The sequence below is a fragment of the Canis lupus genome, chromosome 6, assembly GCF_003254725.2.
Source record: "Canis lupus dingo isolate Sandy chromosome 6, ASM325472v2, whole genome shotgun sequence".
Classification (NCBI taxonomy): Eukaryota; Metazoa; Chordata; class Mammalia; order Carnivora; family Canidae; genus Canis; species Canis lupus.
This window is the reverse complement of record NC_064248.1, coordinates 20,951,047-20,975,030: the sequence shown is the minus strand read 5'-3', so window position 1 is coordinate 20,975,030 and position 23,984 is coordinate 20,951,047. Positions and strand designations below refer to the sequence as shown.

The window sequence follows — 23,984 nt, the reverse complement described above, 5'->3', positions numbered from 1 at the left end:
AGATTTTATTTATTTATTCATGAGAGACAGAGAGACAGAGAGAGAGAGAGAGAGAGTGGCAGCGACATAGGCAGAGGGAGAAGCACGCTCCATGCAAGGAGCATGACGTGGGACTTGATCCCGGTTCTCCAGCATCAGGCCCTGTACTGAAGACAGCACTAAACCGCTAAGCCACCGGGGCTGCCCTGAGATCTGATTTTTTTTTTTTTTTATGATAGTCACAGAGAGACAGAGAGAGAGAGAGAGAGAGAGAGAGAGGCAGAGACACAGGCAGAGGGAGAAGCAGGCTCCATGCACCAGGAGCCCGACGTGGGATTCGATCCCAGGTCTCCAGGATCGCACCCTGGGCAAAAGGCAGGCGCTAAACCGCTGCGCCACCCAGGGATCCCTGAGATCTGATTTTTGGTCAGATTTTTAAAGTTCATTAATAAAGCAAATAAGGGGAGGCACCGTAATAAACCTATCATTGCATCTTAAAGACAAAGTGATCCAAAAAATTTTAAAAAATAATACTTGCTAAATCAGATTGTTTCAAACCAGACATTTTGCTACACAGACCCAAACTTTTTGTATATGGGTCTTTTTTCTACTTTGTCAGAGCCTTCTTGTGTCCAACGTTCTGTGCTTGAAAACACACTTGAATGCTTCCTGTCCGAAACTGGGAAAACAATGCAAAGCAGGAAAGCACCTCCCGCTCGCCGTTTACTCTGGGGTTTGTTTTTTCCTATGCAAGCCACTGGGCAATTGCACTAGTCATTCAAACACGGCTTACATCAGGCAGCATTTTCAATTCCCTGATTCCTTTTTGGGAAAGTGTAGCATTTGCCCCTCATGATTCCTAAAGTCTAACAGAAGCAGGGCTGTGCAGGCCTCGATGTCCCCCCTTCTCCCCTGATGGTTTGTAGTAATGTCCCACCCTGCGGTTGTGGCTGACAGGAGTCTCACGCAGCCCCCTTCCGGGCCAGGAGAAAACGGAAATGCTCCCAATCTGAAGCAGTTCGATGCACCAAAGACAGACAGAGATGCTTAAACCAGGACACAGGGTCAAAGGAGAATCTCCGACTGGCCTGACAATTTTCAACTCTAATCGCGGACTGATTTCTGGAGAAGTTTCTGCCACGGCTACACTCAAAGGCCCAACATCACGGCTGTGAATGGCATCTTGTTTCCCAGGATGCTGACTACCGCATTCAGGCCACACACATGATGCAGGTATTCTGGGAGCCATGGCAACAAGTGCTCGAGTTCACATCTTCAGTGCATGCTGGATCATCCACGCACTGCACTTGACTGACCCATCCCAGCCACAGAGTTCCGTAGGGCCAGAGACCAAGTCTATCTAGCCCATCAGTCCCCTGCTCCAGCACCCGTCATCCCACCTGCCAGCTGCACAGCAGGCGCTTCATAAATATACAATGATGAATTAATGAAAAAGTAAATGGCTGTCCCAACAATACAGATGGAGTTGAAAACAAGAACTTTCTAGATTTCAAAAGAGGTAGCAAGAAAAAAATTCAACAGCAATAGGCAGAAAATTAGAACTGCCTTCCACAGTAAAATCCATAATAACCAAAATTAAAATGATAGGGTCTTCCAAAAAATTAATATTTTTTTCATTAAAAAATACAGAAATCAAACTACCCATATTACTAGGGGTCCGCAAACTACGGCCTACAGGTGTAGTCTAGCTCACTGCCTATTTTGGTATGGCCAGCAAAGTAATAATAGATTTTACTTTATTTATTTGTTTTATAGATTTTTATATCTTTATTCATGAGAAACACAGAAAGAGAGGCCGAGTCATAGGAAGAGGGAGAAGTAGGCTCCCTGAAGGGGAGTCCCAAAAGGGACTTGATCTCAGGACCCAAGGATCATGCCCTCAGCCAAAGGCAGATGCTCAACCACTGAGCCACCCAGGTACCCCTAGTTTTCATTTGAAAATGGTTTCGGGAAAAAAAAATGGTTTCGGGAAAAGATTCAAAAGAGGATTATATAATATGATGCACAAGAATTACGTGAAATTCTGGTTCCATGCACACAAACTTTTATTGGAGCACAGCCAGGTAGGTTGGTTTTTGTATCACCAATAGGTTGCTCTCATGCCAAAACAGCAGAACTAAGTTGCTCCAACAGAGACCATACAGCTTGTGGAGCTCAAAAGGTTTACAGATTATCTGGCTATTTACCAACCAATGTGCCAACCTCGGGTCTACACTAGCGACTCTCACAGGGTGTGGTACAAACCTCACGAGGACGCTTTTTGGAATCACTCTGAGGACTGGTATGCGAGGCTGACCTGGAGGTGTATTTTGTCTTCTTAGACATTCCACCTCGTGTTTGAGAAGCTGCTGCCAAAATGAATGGGGGTGGCTGACTCTGTTAATACAGTCCAAATGGGAGGCACACCCCAGCATTGGTGATGCCAGTGACAGGGAGAGATCAGAAAGTATGCCGTCTCCACCTACCCACCTCCCCCCAAACCGCTGGAATATTATAACTATTATTTTCTTTCTGTCCCCTGCTCACAAACATATTTCCGGACAAGATCTAAATAAAATTGCATGTCTCAGGCATGGCAAACATTTTCTGGAAAGGCCAAATAATAAATATTTCAGGCTTACAGGCCACACCATTGCTCTTTCTATCACTGAGCTCTGCTGTTGTAACACAAAAGTTGCCACAAACAACATATAAATGAATGGACCTGGCTATGTTCCAATAAACTTGACGTACGGACACTGACAGGTGAATTCACGTAACTTTTTTTTCTTTAAGTGGGCTTCATGTCCAGCATTGGGCCCAATAGGGGGCTTGAACTCAGGACCCTGAGATCAAGACCTGAGCTGAGATCAAGAGTCAGATGGATGCTTAAGGGACTGAGCCACCCAGGTGCTCCACGAATTCACATAGTTTTCATATGTCACAAAATATCCTTCTTTAAAAAATGTTTTTCAACCATTTAAAAGTGCAAAAACCCATGTCAGCTGACTGGGGCTGGAGCTGGCGTGCAGGTTGTAGTTTGCTAACGTTGATCTGTGTATAAGGTAGGTGCAGTTTCCCACAAAGATTCAATCCATTCTAATCACTTCTAAACTCTTTTTACTTTGAAGGGGGATTTCTTTTTCTGTTTTTAAAGATTTTATTTATTTATTCATGAGAGACACAGAAGAAGAGAGAGGCAGAGGGAGAAGCAGGCTCCACTCAGGGAGCCCGACGTGGGACGTGGGCTGATCCCTGATCCCCAGGATCAGGCCCCGGGCCGAAGGCGGCGCTAAACCACTAAGCCACAGGGGCTGCCCTGAAGGGGGATTTCTGGGCTTTCCCAATTTGTTCTTTGGAAGGCAGGGGACACTAGTTTTTCAAGACTTCACCAGATTGCTCCTTTCAATCCTTGCAGCCATTCTGAGCCCCTGAGAGCAGCGGCTCGCCCTTCCTCACTCAATCCATGTCTGCCCGGTGATGGCAAACAAACATATGGCCCAAAAGCCAATGCTAACTTCAAACACCTGTGTCTTTGGATTGCCCCAAGATCACAGTAGTGATGGCTCTGGTCGACCAATGCACATGAGAGATCATAATTCTGTGGGTTTTTTACTTAATCACTTAAGTATGTCAGCTAAAAAGAATGGGGCAGGGAGAGAAATTTTAATCAACTGCTTTGAAATTCTGGTTACCTGCAAATATCTAGGCGCATGCTTGGTAAGTAATATAAACTATGACCAATCAGTTGAGGAATCTCATTCTACAGGGCAACAGCGCACACAGTCACTGCCTGCAGGAGATTTATATTTGCAGGGACATTACAGCGGCCAGACCCACAGCTAAGTGGTGTATTTTATCCTGCCAGGAACCAGATTTGGGGCAACGCTGTCATCTCCTGGTACAAGCACTTAGAAAATGCACTTGAGCCTCCGTGCTGAGTTTAGACACATTCATCTGACTTCACAGTGAGCCCAGGGACTGCTGGGTGAGTTTTTTCTGTTCCATCTCATTAGATTAGGTGCCTTCTTAAGTTTCTGGGAAGGGATCTGAAGGCTACTTAATTGGATTTTTAATGTAAAGGAACTCTCTGACACTTTATAAATGAAACAATTTGTTACGCATTCCACAAAGGAGTTTGAAAAGTCTTATAAGAGGGTTTATAGAACTCTAAAGGGAAAGTATGGGCAAAGAAAAACAAAAGATCCCTGTGCATAGGGGCATCTGAGTGGCCCAGTGGTTGAGCATCTGCCTTTGGCTCAGAATGTGATCCTGGGGTCCTGGGATCGAGTCCCACATCAGGCTCCCCATCGGGAGCCTGCTTCTCCCTCTGCCTGTATTTGCCTCTCTCTGTGTGTCTCTCATAAATAAATAAATAAATAAATAAATAAATAAATAAATAAATACATACATAAAATCTTAAAACAACAAAACAAAACAAGATCTCATGCATAACACTGAAAAGAAAAAGGATATTTACCAGAGGGAAAATGATCAAATAGAAAGTATTTTGGTAACAATGTGAGTGAAATACATCTAAAACTTCACATTCTATGCCATAAATTATTTCTTCAAATGATGGCACTCTGGCCACATATTTACAGTTTTTCTGAGATAAGTAACATTTATTTTTTAATTGAAACAGCAATCACAAAACCCTTATCAATCTTAACTGAATCTCCACAATATTATTTGAATTCCAATCAACAACTAAGATGAACTGTTATATTTTAAAATCAACTGAATTGAGTTGTATTGTCTTCCTACACATGTAAGCTTATGCAGCAGCTTTTGTTTGGTCAGTTGTTGGCTTTCTCCCCTCTGGCACATGAAATGGAATCTATTTGCTGTCCCAGCTGTAACCACGTGCTAAGTCTAAAAAGCTCCACCAACAATTTCTGCTTATGGCAAAGTGGGAAGGAAGCTCCCTGCCACCAGCACACTTTGCAGGCTCCGTCTGGTGGTCCGGGTGGGGGTGCTGGACGGAGGGGGGACACTTCCAGGCTGCTCAGGTCAAGTACACTGCCAGCTTGGACCTGGAGGAGCTGAGTTTGAGATTTCAAAGCTTATTTAAGCAGGCAGAAATCTGAGCAATTTGCAAAGTATCTCAGGGTGGACAATGCACGTGGAGCTAAATCTGGGGAGGAGCTAAGGGGGAGGAGATCCAGGAAGGGGGTCCAGTTTACTGGCCCAAGAACACAGAAGGCAAGGCGGAGCTGAAAAGCCACATGCAAAAATGTGAGAACATTTTCGAGAACCCCAAAGGCAAGGCCACACAAATTCAAGGGCTCAGTTCTGACTCAGTGCTATGGCCACTGGTAGGGAGGTGCTCTGCATCCTAAGACAGGTTGTGCAAGGCCTCTTCTAAATGCTTCTAAGTCAGCACATTTGGACTTTCAAGAGCACGTTCCCATAAAAAGTAGGTTATAAATGATCATTAAGTTCTCAGGCCAAGCTCCATTTTGCTTATAGCTTATCTGAAGGACCCATTATCCTTACAGCTTATCGGAAAGACAGCCCTAGTAGGCACCTATGGATCTTCTGAGCCACAGTGAATGTAGGGAACAGTCGTGTAAAAAAAAAAAAAAAGAGAGATAACAGCGATTCTTAACCATGGCTATACTTTACAATCCTGGGGGATTTAAAAATAAAATGGATGATTCCAGTTTTAGGAAAAGGCCAGAAAAAGCAAATCTAGGGGCGTCTGGGTGGCTCAGTTGGTGAAGCATCTGCTTCAGGTCATGATCTCGGGGTCCAGGGATGGAACCCCACGCTGGGCTCCCTGCTCAGCGGGGAGTCTGCTTCTCCTTCTGCAACTGCTCCTCCCCTCTTGTGGTCTCTCTTCTCTCAAATAAATACATAATTAAATAAAGAAAGAAAGAAAGGAAAATCCATAGAGGCAGAAAGAGCTGGGCTAGCTGAGGTTGAGGCTGGGCATGAGGAGAGACCAGACAGCAGCACGAGTGGTCTTAATGGGGTGATTCAACTCTTGTCCAATCAGATGGTGGTGATGGTTACACAATGCTGTCAATTTACTAAAAAAAAGTAAATCATGGAGCTGTATACCTAAAATGGGTGAACTTTATGACATATAAAGCCCTCTCAATAATTTTAAAAATAATACCTGGACCCCAACCCAGAATGACTGAATCAGAGCCTCCTCCAGGGGGTGGGGGTGGGTGTAGTAGGGCCTGATATTTTGTTTGAAAGCTTCCCAGGCCATTCCAATGTGTGGCGACAGCTGAGAACCCTGGTGTAGGAAGGGTCAGGGTACCCAAGCTGGCAGGTGGTAACTACCAGAATATGACAGAGAGAGGCCCCAGCAGTAAGTGGTTGGCAGTAGCGACAACAGGCAGAGGTGTCTCTATAGAACAGGCCACAGATACACTCTTGCTGGGTCAAGATGGCCTAGTCCATGGTCTGATGTATATGACTCATAATTGAGTTGCCTCGCCTGCCTTCGTGGGCAGGGTAAGCTGAGTGATAAGCCAACACACAGCAGATTCTAAGTCTCACTGTAGGCAAAGGACAAGGAGACTGAATATGGTAGGAGCTAAGTTAGGGCTCCAGGGTTGGGCAGACCTGATTCTGAATCCCAGCCTTGTTGCTTGGACGCCACCAACGTGAGGGTCCATGTCCTCCACGGTAAGATGGGAATGATGGTAATAATATCACCACCACAATGATTGTTTAGAAACACCATTTATCTCGGTTATCTCATTACCAGGGTCCCTGGCACCCAGTCAGAGTTCGGGGAGCGTCAACTGTCCTGAGCATTACGGGCATCCACCAACACCTTCGGATAACTCCCAAGCTACATCTTATCTGGGAAAGACTTTCCGGCAGTGACCAGGCTGTTCTGGCTTCTCCCAGAAGTTACGGTTGAATCTGGACCACGAGAGACAAAAAGCTGCGTCAACCCTTACAGCAGGAGCGGGGCAGCCTGTTCTGTTACAACAAAGGGTTGGTTGTGATAACACCGCGTGGGCTGGAGGCCACCAAAGAGAATCACAGGCACGTAATATACAGAAACTTAGAGGCTGAGTATGTGGCGAGCTAGCAAAAAGCCTTCATCAAAGGACCAACGTCTTAGTCCTCTGCACCTCACACCACTGAGGCATAAAAATGCCAGCCCTGGCGGTCCACAGGTATGTATCCACAGAGGGCCAAAGAACTCTCTGGACAGAGGGCATCTTAGGATGGCCTTGCTCCGAGATATTTACATCTTTATTCATTCAGCCAGTATCCTGGAGCCCTCTCTAAATGTTGAAAACTGGAAAGGATCGAAAGAGAGAAATGAGCCACAGTCCCCACCCTTGGGAGCTAATACAATATAAACAACCATTTACCCGCTTCTGGGAGACAGCAACGTAAATAACCATTTACAGCGCTTCTGGGAGCAGAGAGAAGCCAGGAAAGGCTTCACAGGGCAACAGCCTAAGCAGATCTCAGATAAGACAGAAGCACACCCACAGAGGATGGGAGAGGGAATGTGGTCAGGCTCCTGCACCTGGGCACCGAGTAAGGGCTGAAAAGAGCCATAAACTGGGAACTAGGGGGCCACGGGGAGCCATCGATGGATTCTCCACAGTGGAGTGGCATCGGATTTGAGGCTCAGAATGAAAATTCTAACAGCATAGTACAGGCTAGAGGTAGGACAACATCTGGAGGGCCTCCACAGTGATTCAGGGAATGACTAAGAACAGACATGAAGCCCTACCAGTCTGATCCTGGCCAATGCCACGCTGCTATTTTAACAGAAATGGTACGCCTGAATCACTGACTGTAAACCATCAACTTGAAAACCACTTTAAAAAGTTCAAGAAAGGGGGCGCCTGGGTGGCTCAGCTGCTTAAGCATCTGCCTTCGGCTCAGGTCATGATCTCAAGGGTCCTGGGATCATGCCAAGCAGGGAGACAGCTTCTCCTGCTGCTGCTCCCCCTGCTTGTGCTCTCTCCCTCAAATACATTTTTTAAATATTTCAAAAATAAATAAATAAATATGTCAAGAAAAACCTATAAAACGTGGAGGTCTCTCTGACCAAGAAATAAATCAGACATAGAAACTAGAATTCGGGATCCCTGGGTGGCGCAGCAGTTTGGCGCCTGCCTTTGGCCCAGGGCGCGATCCTGGAGACCCAGGATTGAGTCCCACGTCGGGCTCCCGGTGCATGGAGCCTGCTTCTCCCTCTGCCTGTGTCTCTGCCTCTCTCTCTCTCTCTCTCTCTCTCTGTGTGACTATCATAAATAAATAAAAAATTAAAAAAAAAAGAAACTAGAATTCATGGGCCATAAGCTAGGTAATCACCAGATCCCTAGTCCTAGATGAAGTTTACATTTGTACATTCCTCCTCCTCTTTTTTTTTTTTTTTTTAAGAAAGCACTTTTGCATATGTGATAACATTTTCCTATATGACACGTACCCTTATGGGGCAATTTTTATCCTTATTTCCATGGGTGTGGAAATTGGGCAGACACCCATTAAAAAAAATACATATGAACCAAAGTCTGTGGACCCTCAGAAAGAAAGCAATTTTAAGGTCACTGACCAAAGTTGACCCTTAATTTATTTTCATGCTAGACTCTGGTCCTAGCTCCACCTCAAACTAACCATGGGCTCTAAAAATACAACCCTTGACCTTCCTGTACCTCACTTTATTTATATTTGTACCAACGATCTCACGCAATTTTTAAGAGACTACAATAAAATAGAACATTTGAGAAAAAAGAGAATATTTGCAACCTTCAGAACTGTGCTTTACGAATGTTGGGGTATAACTCTATAAATAACAAGGAACGTCACATATTTTTAAAAGGCTAGCAATGCTGAACTTCAGATAATTGTGGATCCTCTAAGTTTCTACGAGGAATGCACATCATAGATGTAGCCCAGAAAGTTCCATGATTAGCGTGGTGCACAAAATAGAGGGGAAAAAAAATGGAAAAATGAGGTGAGGCTGCTCTTAATGGATGATGGATGGATGATGGATAGATTCTGGGTGGAGAGCACCATAAATCTTCACTTACACTTTTATAAAGGTCAAAGAAAAGTGTTCCAACACCACAGCTTGATGGATGGAAGGATGCTGTTGATGACTCAAAATAGAATATTGATTTTTTTTTAAATGAGGCTTTTTCTCAAAAGGATATTTGGAATAATGAAATGTTCACTGAGTGGAGCTATGCAGCCCATCACTGCATTCAACCACAGGTGGGTGCCATGCATGATTTGACACTAACCTTTTCATTTGGTTAGTCACTGAACAAATATTTGTTGGGTTCCCTTCCGTGAGCCATCATGAGTAAGAGACATGGCCCCTGCTCTGACAGGACTCAAGGGCTGTCAAGGAAAATAAGCAATCAAGACTCCAGTGCGATGAGTGCTCTGCCTGGGGAAGCACGGGGCCTCACAGAGTAGAGTTGTCATCACCACCATCATGGCTAACGTTTCTTGAGCTCACACCTGGGCAATTTTGCTCCCGAGATCCGGGTTCTTAACTTCTGGGTTCCAGATACATGTATCACATGTATGACCTCACTGAATCCTCAGGCTAACTATGTGATCGATGCTATTATCATGCCCTTTTCGGAGATGAGAAACCTATGCACAGAGAAGTTAATAAGATGCCAAAGGTTAGAGGCCTTGGGAGGGCATCTGATACAAATGTAAGATACCAGACCAGGAAGGTTTTTGAGACGTAGCAAGTGAGTTGGAGCTGGAAGCTTGGATGTCAGATAGCAGAAGGGTATGCTAAGGCAGGGAGGACAGAGGTACGAGAGACAGCCTGGGAAGGATACACTCAAGGTGACACAGCCGTGGGGGAACCCTTGCAGCCATCTCAATCCCCTTCGGCTTGGGTGCATGGGACCTGCTGAATGAAGTTGAGGGCCAAGCAGGGGGACTTCCAGGGCTTAAGGGCCTTACACAGAAGAGGAGGTAATGGTAGTCCACTACTGAAGGAGGAGATGCGACAGCTGAGACATCCCTCACTCTGGGGCCACCCAAGGCTCAGACAGGCAGAGCCTGCTAAAGAGCAATGGGGACAGGGATTGACAGGAGCCCTGCAGGACTTTGGGCCTTAAAAAGAATTATCAGGCACTGCGAGACACCGGGGTGGCTCTGCGGTTGAGCATCTGCCTCCGGCTCAGGTCATGATCCTGGGGTCCTGGGATCAAGTGCTGCACTGGGCTCTCTGCAGGGAGTCTGCTTCTCCCTCTGCCTAGGTCTCTGCCTCTCTCTGGGTCTCTCATGAATAAATAAATAAAATATCAAAAAAAAAAAAAAAGGAATATCAGGCACTGGTTCTCTACCAGAGGGAAGGCAAGAGAGCTGGGGAAATTCTCTTGATGTGGGCACATGAGTCCTACTAAGTGCGAAGGTAAGGCAGGAGAACTCAGATAAACAAGTCCTGCCAAGGGGAAATTTAGTCCCACCCTCAAATCAGTTGAAGTCTATGGTGAACTGAGTGTATCCAAAGCACCAACAAAGCCTAGACTCCTGCAACAACAGACTAGATGGACCGGAGTCCTCACACGATCGGCCCGGCAGAGGAAGCACGCCACGCTCGGTTTCTACACACATTTGTCGTTCCGTCAAAAGTCACCAGAGGAGAAACACAGAAAATATGATGCATTATCAAGATACACAGTCAAGAGAACTAGGTCCAAAGACAGCCAAGATGTTGGAATTATTTTTCTTTTGTTGTTGTTGTTGGAATTATTTTTGCAGGGACTCTGATTAAGTCCATGAAAGGATCTAGTCAAAAGGTGGACAGAATGAATGAGTACATGAAGGGTTTCATCAGAGATTTGGAAGTTGAAACAAACTATCAACACTAAAATAGAGTGGGAAAAAATTAGAACAAAGTACCCCAAATCAGTGGGACAATATTAGGCTATGATACCTGTAATAAGAGTGCCAGAGGGAAGAAAGAACATGGGGCAGAAGAAATATCGGATAACCCATGACTGAGAAGCTTCCATATTTTTAAAATAAATTTATTTATGAGAAAGAGAGAGAGAATGTGTGCGTGTGCACGTTCAGAGGGAAAGAGGAAAGAGAGAAGCCGACTCTGCACTGAGCACAGAGCCCAACGCAGGGCTCGACCCCATGACCCTGAGATCATGACCTGAGCCGAAATCAAGAGTTGGATGCTATACCAACTGAGCCAACCAAGTGCCCCCGAAGTTTCCAAATGTAATGAACTATATCCATCACTGATGCAAATGCAGAAAACTCCAAGCAGGATGAACACAAAGAAAGGCACACCTAAAAGATCAAGGTCAAACTGTGGAGAAAGAGAAAATCTTGAAAGCAGACAGAAAGAACAAAGAGCTCTCAGGCAGGGGAGCAATGTAAGAATGATGGCTGACTCGTCACCAGAAACGTCATGACCAAAGGACAACAGAATGGCGTGACATCTTAAAGTGCTGAATGAAAAAAGTCAATCTACAATTGTACATCAAATGCAAACATTTCAAAGATAAAGGCAAAATAACAAGATTAAAAAAAAAAAAAATCTCTAGGGCAGCCCCTGTGGCGAAGCCATTTAATGCCGCCTTCAGCCCAGGGCGTGATCCTGGAGACCCGGGATCGAGTCCCACGTCGGGCTCCCTGCATGGGGCCTGCTTTTCCCTTTGCCTGTGTCTCTGCCTCTCTCTCTCTCTCTCTCTCTCTCTGTGTCTCTATGAATAAATAATTAAAAATCTTAAAAAAAAAAAAAAGTAATCTCTATGCCCAGTGTGGGGCTTATACTCATAACCTTGAGATCAAAGGTCGCCTGCTCTTCCAACTGAGCCAGCCAGGCGCCCCTAAAATAATGACAGTTTTCAGAGACAAAGACTAAGGGGATTCAATCTCCTGAAGACCTCACCACAGTACTGTCGTGGGGAGGGGAGGGAAGGGAGGTGGAGGAGGGAAGAATCTGGGTGTTCGACATCTATACCCGCCTAGTGTTGGGTGAGGAAATCTCTTCAGGAAGGTGGCAAGAGCTCTAACTTCCCATGCCAGTGCTGATTAGTCCTGGCCGGCTGCAGCCCCGGTCAAAGGAGGACTGCAGCCTGCGCCCGAGCTCCCCGAACAAAGGAGCACACAGGCTGACAATGATGACAGAGAGGTACCGGGGCGCTTGGGGGGCATCTGCCTTCGGCTCAGGTAGTGATCTCGGGTCCTGGGACCGAGCCCCAAATGGGGCTCCCTGCTCAGAGGGGAGTCTGCTTCTCCTTCTCCCTCCGCCCGCCACGCCTCCTGCTTGTGCTCTCTGTCAAATAAATACATAAAATCTTTAAAAAAGAAAAGAAAGAGAAAAAGAAAGAGAAGAAAGAGAAGAAAGAGAAAGAAAGAGAGAGAAAGAAAGAAAGAAAGAAAGAAAGAAAGAAAGAAAGAAAGAAAAGAAAGAAAGAAAGAAAGAAAGAAAGAAAGAAAGAAAGAAAGAAAGAAAGAAAGAAAGAAAGAAAGAAAGAAAGAAAGGAAAAGAAAAGAAAAGAAAGAAAGAATCGTTCCAACTACGGATGTTTTCTTCCCCAGGCTGAGTATCATTCTTGATGTCACACTGGAAATTTCACTGTGCAGGCAGACTAGGGACATGAAATGTTAGAGATTTTATCTACTTTCTAGTAAAGTGTTAGGATAGTTGAACATAAAGAGGACTGCCAGTTTGCAGCTTGCAGCTTTTAACTTCTTATGCCTCTGACCTCTCGGGGGATTAAGGAGCAGTTCTGGTTTCAAGTCCGCTAGGCAGTTTAGAGTTAACTATTTCTCAACCTTGGCACTTTCAACACTTTGGTCTAAATAATCCTCTCTTGTGGGAGGCTGTCCAGGGCACTGCAGAGTGTTAACAGCATCCCTGGATCCTACCTGCGCAGAAGCCAGCAGCAACAAGCCCCCCCTCCCCAGGGATGACAACAAAAAATGTCTGGAGATTTTGCCCAATCGGGGGGGGGGGGGTGTCAGACTGTTTCCAGTTAAGAACCATTCAGATCATCATCATCATCATCTGCAGCAGCAGCATCTTTATGGTTGCCAGAAAGGCAAAAAGATAGTCTTTCTGTGTGAAAGTCAACATAACTTAATTGCATTAATAGGACAGGAAGGGGGATCCCTGGGTGGCGCAGCGGTTTAGCGCCTGCCTGTGGCCCAGGGCGCGATCCTGGAGACCCGGGATCGAATCCCACGTCGGGCTCCCGGTGCATGGAGCCTGCTTCTCCCTCTGCCTGTGTCTCTGCCTCTCTCTCTCTCTCTCTGTGTGACTATCATAAATAAATAAAAAACAAAAAAACTTAAAAAAAAAAAAAGGACAGGAAGGGGGGCAGCCCCAGTGGCTCAGGGGTTTAGTGCTGCTTTCGGCCCAGGGCATGATCCTGGGGACCCGGGATCAAGTCCCACGTCGGGCTCCCTACATGGAGCCAGCTTCTCCCTCGGCCTGTGTCTCTGCCTCTCTCTCTCTCTGTGTGTCTCTCATAAATAAAATCTTAAAAAAAAAAAAAAAGGACAGGAGGTTTTCAGGAAGCGGAGGGATACTCCTCTGAGTCTGTAATGACCTAGTAAATGATTCTGCTTTGTTTTCTTAGTGCTATTCCTGAGGATGTACCTTGAGGGGAGCCCTATATCCTGAAAAACGAAAGAACACAGAAACTTACTTTACTTCTTTTCTAAAGACTGTTTCTCTTTTAGTCCCCTGACACTCTTTATGAATTGGTGACAGATTTTTTAATTTCCAAGAACTCTAGGTCTTTTTGTCAGTAGCCTGCTTCTTCTTCTTTTTTTTTTCTTTTCAAATGGATGTAATAGCCTGAGGATTTTCTGACATCCTACTGTCCCACCTTGGACAACGAATGAACAAATAAAACAGCACCTGCTGTAGTCAGCCTCAGAGCTACTTCTTAATCAGTTATCTGGAACTTTTCCTGAATGGCCTTCGATACCACATTTTTTAATTCCCCAAAATTAAAAAAAAGAATCCCTTTCCTAACATTTCAATGAATTTTAAAGATTTACTTATTTGAGGGGCAAGAAAGGGGGCAGAGGGAGAGGGAGAGAGGGAATCTTAAGCAGACTCCCTGCTGAGCATGGAGCCCAAGGTAGGGCTCAATCCCATGACCCCAATATCATGACCTGAGTTGAAACCAACAGTCCGTTGCTTAACCGACTAAGCCACCCAGATGCCCTCAGTGGATTTCAGTGAGAGAGAAGAAACATACACACGAGTTCAGTCAACCACCTTAAACTATCTCCTGTAGGGTCTTCAGTTTATGAGATAATTTTCCTACCATGGATAATTTCAGGAACTACCAGTGGAGACAACAGGTCAACCTGTGGTGCTATAGCATGCTGTTATGACTATTGTGTAACAGCATATTATGCTATTATGATTGTGTTCCTAAGGACTCGTGAAATATTCCAAATCATGAAATCGATTCCTACACCTCTTTTGCCACCCACAACTCTAAAAGAACAGAGAAATACTCATATAAAAGTGTGAATTCATAAAAGTGTGCTGGCTCCTTGTGAGGGATGCGGTGGCAAAGACGGACAGTCCAGGGCACCTTTGCTGGTGGCCAAAGCCCTGGCCGCCACCTAAGAGCTGTGCTACTCTGAGCAGGTTATGTAATGTCTCCGTGCACCCTATTTCCTCACCTGTAAAACTGGAAATATTAAGAACTTCAATTTATAGAATTGAGTGGACTGAAAGAAATTTTATACACAAAGTGCTAATTCCTTGAAAGCTCAAAACATGGTTTTTGTTATGACATAAGTGGTTAAGAGCACAGACTCTGGAGACAGACTTCCCAGTTTTGTGACCTCAGACAAGTTCCCAAATCTCTCTGTGCCTGTTTTCTTGCCTGCAAAAGGGGATAATACGGTACTGATTTGGCATTAAATGAGCTGCTAGTGCCCGGCACATAGTAAACATCCAAATAAATGTAAGCTATCAGTATTACAAGTATTTTTTTTGGAAGGATCTTTCTGGCAACAGTGTGGAAGATGCGTGGAGGGGGAGGGAAGACATGCTGCCTGCAGGGAAATTGAGGAGCTGAGTATTAAGAGACCCGAGAGGGGGCCCATGTGGCTCAGTAGGTTAAGTGTCTGCCTGCAGCTCAGGTCATGATCCTGGGGACCTGGGATCATGTCCTGCATCGGGCTCCCTGCTCAATGGGAGTCTGCTTCTCCCTCTACCCCTCCCCTCTGCTTGTGCTCTCTCTCTCAAATAAATAAATAAAAATAAATCTCAAGAGACTTGAGAACACAAGATCTATGTGAGAAAAAGGACGATCCAGCCTAAAGCAGGGGTTAAGGAGAGGAGAGGACAGAGAGTTATTACAAAGAAACAAGACAGGACTTCATGACATGGCGTGGATGCGAAGGGAGAAGGAATCCCCTAGAATGATCATCATGTTTCTATCTTGAGTGACCGGCTAGATAGCGAGGATCTGAGGGCGAGGTCAGCACGGTCAGCTCTGGAAATCCTGGATTTAAGGGGTCTGCTGAACGTGTGCTGGTGGAGGTATCCAGTGTGGTTTCGGGTCTGCGGTGCCGAAGCACAGGGAGCAGTGTCTGGAAGGAAAATTCAGAGCGAGGCACGGGCAGGAGCAGCAAACAGCACTCTGGGGGGAGCTGGCTCGGAACGCAGGTCTGCAGAGCTGCAGGCTCGGCCCAGAAAGCTGCTCAGGAACCCCATGGGAGCGGAGCCGGACACAGCAGGGGACCGCACAGGCGGTCCCCAGGGAGGGCCAGGAAGAAGCCGTACACCCTGAGGACGTGAAGCCAGGCAGAGGGGACAGGAATGCGGTTGGGAGGAGCCCACGGAGATCTGGAAGCTGTAAATGCTCCGGGCGCACGGGCAGGCCCCGGGGAGCAGTGACCACTCAGACTGGGCGGCTTGAGCCTGTGGGACCGGGACGGGGCAGCAGCAGCCCGTTTTCTCTGGAAACCAGGACATTAGGCAGGTCATCCAAGGAGAGTGGGTGTGTCTGGGGCAGGGTGGAGTAGGTCTGAGAAAAGTAAAAGTCTGGCAAAAGCACTTAGGAAAACGGGATCGGACAAGGGGCCAAGGGCAGGGAGGCGGTCTGCAAAGGCCAGCTGAGCTTGCAGGCCAGAACAACTTGGCTGCCCGGACCTGTGCGGCCGGACGGTCTTTGTGGACCATGCCCTGCATCCCAGGTACAGGCGGGAAGAAGCCCCAGATGATCGAGTCAGGCTGGCAGGCTCAAGGACAGGTGGAGGGAAAAGGCTGGTGCTGGAGGTGCTGGATGAGAGGTCAGAGGCCCTGCTGTGACTGAGTCTGGTCAGACAAGGAAGAGGACTAAACAAAGCATGTGTGTGTGTGTGTGTGTGTGTGTGTGTGTGTGTGACACTTCAGGAGAGGGATCCATAAGGGTAAGAGACTAGAGGATGCAGTGGATGGTGAGGGTTCTGATCTCAGAAGCAGTTCTTAAGACCCAATGGCGAATTTCTTTCTGGAAAAGAATGCCCATTTATATCCCCACCTGGATAAGACTGGATACTCGGCCCTTTCTCAGCTCTCCCAAGACAGGAACGTATTACTGTTTTGAGCTTTGCCCATCTGGGAAGTAAAAAATGCTGTCCTGAAAGCTTTGGGCTTCTTCGATTAGCTGTAATTTTGAAATGAATCTCATACACTTACTGGTCATCTGTGAGCATCCTGTTGATGGTATTTGCTCATTAGAGTGCACATATTTAAACGGATTATTAAGGGAGCTTTGTACATTAAGGGTATTAACCTTCCCATGTGGCTGCTCTCAATTGTTTCCAACTAGTCATTTTATAATTTTAATTATGGTAATGACAGTTTAATTATTGCATGGCTTGGGGCAGCTGAGTGGCTCAGGTCATGATCTCAGGGTCCTGGGATCAAATCTTGCATCAGGCTCCCTGCAGGGAGCCTGCTTCTCCCTCTGCCTTTGTTTCTGCCTTTCTGTTTCACGTGAATAAATGAACAAAATCTTAAAAAAAAAAAAACTTGCGTGGCTAAATCTATAGGTTACCTTTTATTACTCATTCTCTGTAGTCTATGTCAGAGCATGAAGAACTTTCCACCTCTTCCTCTATATTATAGTTTCATTTTTTACTTGAAATCCTTAATCTGTCTGGAATTTATTTTGGCCCCTGGTGGTGAGATGAAATCTAACTTGCCTACTTTTCCCAGGGCTAACCTGCTGTCTTGTACTGCTTCCTCACTGTCTTATGATGCCTCCTTACCTCATGCCAACTTCTCAAGCCTCCCAGGGCTGTCCCCACGTGGCTCGGGAGCCCTGTCTGACCGGTGTGGGACCACAGCAGGGAGGCACGGGTAACCAAGTGCAGGGAGAGCGCTGGTACAGTGTTGACCCAAGTCCAGCTCACTGTTTACTGTACTCCAGCTGCCCTAGAGTGGTTTTAGTTTTTAAAAGCCCTCATCTGGAATCCCTGGGTGGCTCAGTGGGAGAGCATCTGCCTTTGGCTCAGGGCATGATTCTGGATCCTGGGATCGAGTCCTGCATCAGGCTCCCTGCATGGAGCCTGCTTCTCCCTCTGCCTGTGTCTCTGCTTCTCTCTCTCTCTCTCTCTCTGTGTGTATGTGTCTCATGAATAAATAAAATCTTAGAAAATAAAAAAATAAAAGCCCTCATCTGAAAGCTTTGAAAGCATTCTGGAATGAATTTACTGCCTAAAGAAGCCGATTATTCAGCAAAAGTACTTTAATGTGATTGCCAAATCTCATCAACGAGAATGCCACATTTTGGCTTTTCTGAGGAAGGCTCTCACACAGGTGTCAGGGTGTGTTTTGGAGGCGAGCAAGACAGCACACACCAACATGTGAGGTGCACACCTGTAAGCTCCAGAGACCAGTTCACAGCATGGGAGCATGGCTACGCATCTCTCCAGGAACTAGCCGGATTCTTTAATCCTGGGGTTCTTGGCTCTGGGCTTGAAGAAGTCTGTGGAGTCCGTGAAATCATGTGCAAATGCGTGTGTGTGTGTGTGTGTGTGTGTGTGTGTGTGTGTGTGATTTTTTTCTCTGGGAGAAGGGTGTTAGAACCTCCATCTAAATCTATGGGTAGGGCAGCCCCGGTGGCGCAGCAGTTTAGTGCCGCCTGCAGCTTAGGGCATGATCCTGGAGACCTTGGATCGAGTCCCACGTCAGGCTCTCTGCATGGTGCCTCCTTCTCCCTCTGCCTGTGTCTCTGCCTCTCTCTCTCTGTGTGTCTCTATGAATAAATAAATAAATAATCTTAAAAAAAAATAAAAATAAAAATAAATCTATGGGTCGCAAGGTCTCTATTCCTAAAGACTGCTCTAAGAGTCAAAGGCTGCAATGAAGTCCATGGCCCCGTGACCTGCCACCAACTTCTTTATAAGTTATTATTAACATATGGCTACGTCTGTTCCATTTCAAATTCTTCAGCTCCTTCCTCAGTCTAAGTGCAACGCGACTGTTTTCTCGGTATGTCTGGACTACTGCAAATTCAGTATTTTGCCTTTAAGTCACACAGCTGCTAATCTTTTTTTTTTTTTTTAAAGATTATATTCATTGGAGTGCCTGGGTGGCTCAGTGGTTAGGCATCCACCTTTGGCTCAGGTCGTGATCCCGGGGTCCTGGGATCGAGTCCCGCATCGGGCTCCCTGCATGGAGCCTGCTTCTCCCTCTGCCTGTGTCTCTGCCTCTCTCTGTGTGTCTCTCATGAATAAATGAATAAAACCTTAAAAAAAAAGATTTTATTTATTTATTTGACAGAGAGAGAACACAAGCAAGGGGGTAGCAGAGGGAGAGGGAGAAGCAGACTCCCCGCTGAGCAGGGAGCCCAACACAGCTCCATCCCAGGACCTCGGGGTCACCTGAGCAGAAGGCAGACACTTAACCAACTGCCCCTCCCCCTGCCCCCGTGCCTGCCAATCTTATGACAAAGTCACAGAATAAAGGCTCAAACATCAGACGTACTAAAAGGTGTGTGGCTCCAAAAAGACACAAAAAGTGATTGTAGATTTCCATCAGGAACCACTGAGATTAGGACATTTGCATTTACATAAGACTCCACCAGTCCTTGTTACATTTTTGGAATGCCTAATAGGGGTGAAATCATATGACCTTTATATGCTATTGCTGCAAACAATTATACAGTTACACATTATTTTGGAGTCTAACCCATAAATCAGAGATGAAAGAGAAATCACTGAAATAAATAATAGGAAAAGAAGAAATAAAAACATGATGGATGATATTACATACATAGAGATTTAAAGAAGTAACAAAGTTATCAGCTGCAACTAGGTCAGTAAAGTAATGAAATATACATACAAACAGGAACATCACTCATGTTTACCAACTAAACTAATTAGGCACGATTTCCAACTACAACAAAATACTTAGGAAGCACATAAAATCTTTGTGTATAGAAAGAGATATGCCATGCTCGTGTTGAAAAGACATCAACTTTCCCCGTGGTGTAGTTCACAGATATGCTAGACTATAAATACCTGGGATTTATTTTTGTATCCTCAGGATCTACCCTATAGCAGGTACCCAATAAATATTATGTGGATGAATGAGCTCCAGACCAATCAAAATCATAAGTGAATTTTTCTAGGAGCTAGTAATAAAGAGATACCAAAATTCATTTCTATACAGAAATAGGAGAGACTAAGTACAGAAAGAAAAGCTGGGGCTCCTGGGTGGCTCAGTCGATGTAGTGTCTGCCTTCGGCTCAGGTCATGGTCTCAGGGTCCTGTGATCAAGCCTCGAGTTGGGCTCCCTGCTCAGCGGGGAGTCTGCTTCTGCTTCTCCCTCTCCCTCTCCCTCTCTCTCTGCTGCTTCCCCTGCTTGTGCTCTCTCTCTCTCTCTCTGTCAAATAATAAAATCTTTAAAAAAAGAAGAAGAGAAGAGAAGAGAAAGAAGAGAAGAGAAGAGAAGAGAAGAGAAGAGAAGAGAAGAGAAGAGAAGAGAAGAAAGAAAAAGAAAGAAAGAAAGAAAAGCTGAAGGAGACCAGCTCTGCCGGATTTAAGACATGTTACATGTTGACAGTTATTATTAGCACATTGTGGTCTCAGTTCCTACAAACACATATACCCAAGCCAAGTGTCAATGAAAAGAAACCCAACAAAAAGTCAAAGCAGGTGTGAGAATTATATGTTTAAAAAAAGAGAAGCATCTGAAACGAAAGGAAGTGAGGAATCACTGTGTGACCTATTTCAGTAGATGGCATTCAGCCATAACCTGAATCACCTCAACCTTTCCTTTTCTCTTTTCTTCACCCCAAATGTCATGGTGCTGAAGAGGTTTTAGGACTGACTGAATGGTCAGTCCTCACGCCATGGTCCTACTCCCCCCTAGCCTGTTGTAATAGTTTCCTATCTTTTACTCTCCCCCTCCTCCTTCCTTAACAGCCCCAAGTCAGCGCCACTACAATGATCCTCCTAGAACGCTAATGTGGCTTTTTCAACCTTCTGCACATATAGGCTCCCCAAATTCTACTGTGGTGGTCCTCAAACCATGATCCCCCAAAATAGACATTTGAGCATTTCCACAGAGGAGAACCAATGTCAATCAATGCTGCCTGTCTCTAAAAGTTGGTGTCCACAAAGGTGCCCATGTGTTTTTTAGTCCCACCAATCCTGGGGCTGTTAGGGGGATGTTACATATCTTGGCATGTCCAAGAATACAAAAGCAACTGAAAAGGTTGTAAGAGAGGATGAACAAGAATGATGAAAATTAAAGAAACTAAAAGTTACCCTGTGAGGGATACCTGGGTGGCTCAGCAGTTGAGCGTCTGCCTTTGGCTCAGGGTGTGATCCCGGGATCGAGTCCCACATCAGGCTCCCTGCAGGGAGCCTGCTTCTCCCTCTGCATATGTCTCTGTCTCTCATGAGTAAATAAAATCGTAAAAAAAAAAAAAAAAAAAGTTACACTGTGAGAAATGATACCTCCCTAGATTTTCAGTGTATGACAAAATGGTCTATTTTTTTTAAAAGACTCCTTGATTGAATGATAGACTTGAGAGAGAGAGAGAAAGAGAGAGTGCAAGCAATTGGGAGGAAGGAAAGGGCAAATCTCAAGCCAACTCACTGCTCATCATGGAGTCCGAACTGGGGCTCAATCTCAGGACCTGAGATCATGACTGGAGCTGAAACCAAGAGTCAGATGCTTAACCAACTCAGCCACCCAGAACTATCTATTTTGGGGAAAGATGGCCATCAGTTTTTATTAGGCAAAGGAAATAAGAGTATGCTGCTTTCAAAGCTTTTTAGAGCTTTGTAAAGGACAACTTACTCTATCTGTTGAATGGAAATCCATCCAGAAGCCTATGAATTTAAATATCACAGTCGCTTTGGACTGAAGTACATATGGATCTACAAACAGCCATTAGTTCAGTATCTAATTTAAAAATAAGAACTGGGCAGAGTTTTCCCACTGTTAGCAATCAGATACAGTTGTCTTTTTCCAATTTATAGACAAAAAACACTAAGTTAAAGCATAAAACTGTCAGTGGGTTAGGTTTCCCGAGAATTTTTCTTCCCTCTGGGAGTTCTCGATCCCCAGTCATCTCTACGTGCCATCAAGATTGCTCAAGTGTCATGTGTCAGAGAAAGCTTTGCTGAACCCCAAGCACATTGCCGAGAACACGAGCCAGCATCCATGCTCCATCTATCCTAGCACCCACTGTATCTAGTGAAGTAGAAACACTTTGGTACACATGGGCATGGGTTCAAGTGGCCAGTCCAGCCCGTGCATCTGAAAGTATCCAGTGACCACATGAAACCCACACTGGTAGACTTAGAAATGTTCACACTGACAGGCCACAGGTAGGTGGTCATTTGTTACAAGAATTTCTGTGCAGTCCTGGACATTTAATATTTAAACTTTTATATTCATTTAAGTACCTATTTGCTTAGTCCGCCATTTATTATTTAAATTCTTTAGGAGGCATATATTTGGCTAACCCATTTAGAAAGGATAGAAGACATGCTAATGAAACATTTAAGGAGAGATCAAGTAGACTACCAGACCAAAGTATCTCTGATAAGGAAGTCACCTAAAAGGAACTGTGGGAAGGGACAGTCAGACAGAAATATCTTGGGACTAATCAAAAGGAAGCAGCCTATGCAAATAATTAATAAGCTGTAATTAACAGGAAATAGCAAGACATTAGAGACAAGTCTTACAGTCTGGAGAGCTTAAAAAGAACTTAATATTGTTCTCACATCATTGGCTGTACATAGGCTATACCTATTCAAAAGCAGTGTTTTCTATAAATCACAGGGTTGGGTTTTCAACAGAATCTGCTTCATCTTCTGAAACTTGTTTCAAACCTGTACGGAGTCACAAACGTGTTCCCTCAAGGTTCTCCATTGCATTCACTATGTAATGCACCTGAGGATAAGAATGTAATAGTTTGGGGAACCTGGGTGGCTCAGCAGGTTAGCGCCTGCCTTCGGCCCAGGGCATGACCCTGGGGTCCTGGGATCGAGTCCCACATCGGGCTCCCTGCATGGAGCCTGCTTCTCCCTCTGCCTGTGTCTCTGCCTCTCTCGCTCTCTCTCTCTCTCTCTCTCTCTCTCTCTCTCTCTGTGTCTCTCATGAATAAATAAATAAAATCTTAAAAAAAAAGTATGTAATTGTTTATATTGCAATATATGAATAAAGCAAGACATGGCATTAATATTTTGATTAACACCCAAGACCTGCTAGAATAGGTACAACTGGCTATATTGGAATTATCTGCTCATAGGTCTGTCTCCTGACTCAAGCTCCTAGGAATCAGTTATCTTTTTAACCCCAGCATCTGACAGGTTCTCAGTGTACATTTGTTGAACTGATCTGGTAACTTAACACTGAAATTGACAACTAAACATTAATTCCATGGCAATTAAATGAACAAATGACACATACAGAAAACTCATAAAGAAATACAAATATATTTCATTCATTTCAACCTTAGTGGGAAAAATTAAAATACGTAGTACATTTTTTTTTAATTTTTATTTATTTATTTATTTATGATAGTCACAGAGAGAGAGAGAGAGAGGCGGAGACATAGGCAGAGGGAGAAGCAGGCTCCATGCACCAGGAGCCCAATATGGGATTCGATCCCGGGTCTCCAGGATCGCGCCCTGGGCCAAAGGCAGGCGCTAAACCGCTGCGCCACCCAGGGATCCCCGTAGTACATTTTTTTTACAAGGCAATGTCTAATGCAACTAGCATAATGGTGAAGTATGAGGTCCATCACCCTGTGCAAAATGACAGGAGTTCCAGTGGACATTATTTGCTGCATTATAAAGGACAGCGCTATCATGTAGAAGACAATTTAGTAATCCCGAGTCCGCATAAATATTAATCTCCTACAAATGTCATGATTCTGGACTCCAGAGAATTCATCAGAAGAAAATAATTTAGAGAAGAAGGGCTGTGATCATTAAAATTGTGACTAGCTGTGCCAAACCAGAGTGGAGTCCTAGATGTCCCACAAAAGGGATAACATCCAGCTCAAGCTAGCTAAGTCAGTTGGAAGACAATTTTGAGTTCAGGTTTAAAAAAAAAAAAAAAAAAGACAAGCAAGAACTAATCAAGCTTGAACTAAGGCCATCATGAGGCAGACACCAAGTCAAAGATACTCTAGAGGCAGTACTGCCAGACCATGGGGAGAGCCTGGATATAAAGAGAACAGACGAGAAAGACAGCAACGAGGACAGAGTAGGTGTGGTGTGGCATTCCATGTGCCAGGGCAGCTGTCTGCAAAGGGCCAGACAGTAAGTAGCATGGGCTCTGCGGGCCAAAGGGTCAAGGTTAACTGCTCAGCTCTACTGCTGCATTATGTGACTGTGTTCCACTAGACATTTTTCATGAAACAGGCAGTGGGCAGGATTTGGCCTACAGACTGAGGAATACAGAGAAAGAAAGCCAATTTGAGGATATAGTTCATGAGGTGAATGTTCGTAGGACATTTAAGTAGAGAAGTTCAAGATGGAGATCAATCTAGGGAGGAAGAGATGCCAGGGCTAAAGACATAAAATTG

At 45.1% G+C, this 23,984-nt stretch overlaps 1 protein-coding gene and 1 long non-coding RNA gene across 3 annotated transcripts in view; one reads left to right on the top strand and one right to left on the bottom strand.

Moving 5' to 3' along the window:
* LOC112640222 (uncharacterized) overlaps positions 1-23,499 on the top strand; it is a 38,483-nt gene extending 14,984 nt beyond the window's left edge. Inside the window, exons 3-4 of the long non-coding RNA XR_003123908.3 lie at positions 3,848-3,967; positions 6,707-23,499. This is a non-coding gene — a long non-coding RNA (uncharacterized LOC112640222). The remainder of the gene's footprint in view (positions 1-3,847; positions 3,968-6,706) is intronic.
* ARHGAP17 (Rho GTPase activating protein 17) overlaps positions 1-23,984 on the bottom strand; it is a 94,523-nt gene that overhangs the window by 63,781 nt on the left and 6,758 nt on the right. The gene's annotated exons all lie outside the window — the stretch shown is intronic.